The following is a 4,090-nucleotide window of genomic DNA, read 5'->3' as shown; positions in this document are numbered from 1 at the left end:
GTAGGAATGAATCTGCTGCTGCTGCTAAGTCGCTTCAGTCGTGTCTGACTCTGTGTGACCCCATAGACGGCAGCCCACCAGGCTCCGCCATCCCTGGGATTCTCCAGGCAAGAACACTGGAGTGGGTTGCCATTTCCTTCTCCAATGCATGAAAGTGAAAAGTGAAAGTGAAGTCGCTCAGTGAGTGTCCGACTCTTCGTGACCCCATGGACTGCAGCCTACCAGGCTCCTCCATCCATGGGATTTTCAAGGCAAGAGTACTGGAGTGGGTTGCCATTCATTTCAAAGAAAGAAAGAGGCCATGAGAGGAGAAAGGAAGCAGGAGTGGCTGGAGAACTGGTTAGACCTTGTGAGAACAAAATTTAGACTCCTCTGTAAGGCCCATAGGGCCTTTCAAGAGCTGCCCCAGGGTTCCTTTTCGGTCTTCACTCATCACTCTCATGGCAGTCTATGGTACCACGCAGATGACTAAGACTCATGACTTCAGCGTTCATGAGAGGGGGCCAGAGCAGCGATGGTTCCTGAGGTCACAGCTTCCAGAGCAGGGACAGAGTCACACAAGAAGCAGGACAGAAACCTTAGCGACTGAACAACTGGTGGCCATTGGCCGCACAGAGGGTCTTCGCCCACCTTCTCCACTTATACTGCACGTACAGTATAGCTTTTTCCTCTCGGTGAAGCGAAGACAAAACTTTCTAAAGAGATAGAAATTTCTTCGTGGCAGGGGTGGGGATCTCAAAGTGGGGGCTGGCATCCCTGAGGAAGGCCCCCTCTTTTTGGCAGAATAGGCGTGTTTGTATGCGTCTGGATGTGTGTCTCTGTGTATATGTGTGTATGTACAAATGCCTACCCAGTCTCTCCCTCACCTTCCCCATCACTAAGCACCCTAGTGAAACCTTCACATCGATATTCACACGGACTTTGTCACCTATTGGGAGAGACAGATCAGTAACATCAGAGAATGTCCCCAATAGCTACCTTTATCAATTATCCTGTTACATCAATAATGATGATTACCAAAGAGAAGGTAAGTGCTATAAACCTTAATAGAATTAGTGGTGTATCCATGCATGTTTGCAGGTAATGAGATGGGAGGAGGTATAAGTTTCTTATCTCTGTGATAGGGAGTTAGAAGATACCACTTGATGGATCAATAAACAGATATTTAAGTATATAAGGTCACTAATAAGGTGCTCAGTGTACTGTGTAAAACTGGGGGTTGCATCCATTTTATCATCTTTCCTAACTACTTATTCATCTCATGTTAAGGAATTGTCCAAGTTACACACTGGGACCCAATCTTCTCTAGTTTGTCTCTAATTCCTCTATTTTTACTCTAACAGCTCCAGCCACATGTAGGTATCTAGCAATGATCAGGGAGTGTGAGAGTTTGACCGAAGGTACGATACCTTGGTAGGCAGCCTTCCAGATGGCCCCCCCAGATCTCTGCCTACTGGTCTTCACACCCTTTTCAAGTTCCCACTCTGTGTACTAAGGGTAGTTTGTATGATGGTTAGCACATGGAGAACTGATGGTCTAAGGTGTCCAAGATTAGTTTGAAAGATGCTGTGACTCCCACTCTGCTTTCTTTCCCTCATCCCTCCTTCTGGGGGAAACACAACGCCATGTTGTGAGCGAAGCCCAGGCGATGAGGATCCGAGCCTGCCAACAACATGGAAGTGTGCTCCGAGCAGATTCTTCTTCCCCAGAACCCTAAAATGTCTGCAGCAAGGCAATGGTTGGACAGCCACCTTAGGAGAGACTGAGCTAGGACCACCAAGCTTTGCTGCTCTCAGATGCCTGACCCTCAGAAACCATGGGAAAAAAATAAATGCTCACTTGGGGGGTAATTTATTACACAGCAATAATCAACACATATGCTTAACTAGATTTCCTGCCTCTTATCAGGGTAAGGAACAGCCTAAGGTAATGCGTTGTGAAGATTCTGTTGATCTGCCTGGCTACCAGGCAACAGCTGTGATGTCATCAGGATTAGAACCCTCACTCCGAAAGGTCTTGCCAATGTGGGATGTCAAGTCCCAGATGAACAGACTGTCTTTTCTGGTAAGCACATCTATTTCTGCTTTCTTCTTTACTTCCCCAAACAAGGTCAATTACTAAAGGGATCTTCAAGCCAAAATCATTTCTTAATATTCCTTTTGTCAACAGACACACTTGAAATGGTGATTTAATGTGGATATTGGCAATTAAGAGTGTGTCACTCTCATTTCAATCCCTGGACTTCTCTCTTTAAGTTTTGGGGCCTCAACCCCAGTGCAACATGCAAGAGATGTTAAGTGTTTTTAACAATTTTTATATAGGGCTAGTCAGATATATGATTTCAGTGAGTTGTTAATATTAAAAATGAATATATAAATAATAATCACCATTTTATAAAGCTCTATTTCAACTGAAAATATCAGGATGCATATTTGAAAAGATATTTAATTTTACTTAACGGCTCTCAGTTTCCATCCAATATAAGCCATGTAATGTGGAACAAGGGCAGTTTTGAGATAACTTTTCTTTTTTTTTAAAGCTTCTTGAGACTAATGAAATACTGCAGTTAAAAATGACTTTTAATGTTCTTTTGGGAGTCCCTGAGAACCTTTATTTTTATGTCCATATTCTCATAACCCTTATATCCTCACACCATCAGGTGGATTTTATTTCTCAAATTATTAAACTTTGTAAGAATAAAGTTCCTTTCTACCATAACTCTCTTAAATCCCCATGCCTCCCCCTTCCCTCCCCTACACAGTTGTCGGTTTAGTATATGTTACTCCAATCTTTATTCGATTACATAGATAAGTGTGTACTACAATAGGACAGCATTGTTTCGAAAGGGTTTGGTTTTGCAAAAACAATGGCTAAAAACACATTTTTCTGCAACTTGCATTTTGTTTTCCACTCCGAACTATGTCCTGGGCAACTTCCATGTTTAGTGTAACACAGTATTTTGTAACTTGATATTCCATAATTTGGCCATGCCTCCAGCTGAGGGAGAAATAGGCGTCTCCGATAATATTACAAACAACTCGATAAGTAACATCTGTATCCAGTTTGTTTACACGGAGTCCGACCACTAGTAGCTGTGATTTTTAAACAAATTATTTAACCTGTCTCAGTTGTTCATTTGTAAAGATCCCACTTCACCCAACCTTACAGGGTTACATGAGAATTAAATGAATTGACCTATTTGTGGGCAGCTCTTCGTAACTGTAACCCAAAGCCGTTATTTTCTTCCGTTAGCTTCGATCCTTCAGTTTCGGCTCCTGGGAGACGACTCCAGGGGCCGTGCGCTGAGCGTCATTTTCCAAATCAGAGTAACTCTGAACCGGGTGGGAGAATCTTCCTCTGACATTTTCCTGGTGAAGGTGAGAGGATTTTCTGACGGTTATGGCTTTTCTACTCAAAGGTTAACGGAAGTGAGCTGGACACACATTCTCCAACCCACGAGCTGCTCCTTCTACCTAGATGCCCAGGCCGGTCCCTCACCATCACGCTTGGGGTCCGAGCTCTCGGCCGAGAAGTCAATGGCAGGCGGCGCAGACACAGTCCCCGCCAGATCGCCCTCTGCCTCGCCCTTCCGCCTCGAGCTGCAGCCCAACATCCCCAGCGATGCGCGAGCCATAACTCAAACAACCCGCCAGTGCATCGCGGCTCTAAACTGACCCGGAAACTATCGCCACCGGATCCGGAAGTGGCACCTTGCGAGGCGGAAGTCCCGCCTCGGCCTCCCGCGCTCCGCTGTCGGGGGCGGGCCCTGGCCGAAACTCCGCCCCTTCTCCGTCGAATATGGAGGGCAGGGCTGGTCCAACGTGGATGCAGCCCTAGAGCTCGCAGCCAGGTGGGCTTCTCCTCGGGCGACTGCCAGGGATGCAGGGCTGGCCAGGGTGCGCCCCCGCCCGCTTGATCGCAGCCTTCGCTCCCGGCAGCCTCTCCCCCCTGCCCTGGAGAAGGCTAAAGTCCCCCGCTGACCCTCAGACCCCATTTAGGTCTTTCCTCCCCAAGTAAGCAGAACTCTTCATGTCTAACTGGTCCATCATTTCTTTTCTCCCTGGTCTGCACATTGCCTCATAAGGAAGAC

General features: G+C 46.4%; 1 long non-coding RNA gene across 1 annotated transcript; it reads right to left on the bottom strand.

The window, feature by feature from the left end:
- Nucleotides 1-2,773: 2,773 nt before the first annotated feature.
- LOC113883641 lies at nucleotides 2,774-3,685 on the bottom strand. The gene is made up of 2 exons (XR_003508698.1): nucleotides 3,499-3,685; nucleotides 2,774-3,368 (listed from the first exon to the last, which is right to left on the bottom strand). It is a non-coding gene; the product is annotated as an uncharacterized LOC113883641 (long non-coding RNA).
- Between the last annotated feature and the right edge of the window lie 405 nt (nucleotides 3,686-4,090).

The sequence above is a fragment of the Bos indicus x Bos taurus genome, chromosome 25 (assembly GCF_003369695.1).
Source record: "Bos indicus x Bos taurus breed Angus x Brahman F1 hybrid chromosome 25, Bos_hybrid_MaternalHap_v2.0, whole genome shotgun sequence".
NCBI classification, from domain to species: domain Eukaryota; kingdom Metazoa; phylum Chordata; class Mammalia; order Artiodactyla; family Bovidae; genus Bos; species Bos indicus x Bos taurus.
This window is presented reverse-complemented; position numbering and strand designations above follow the sequence as displayed.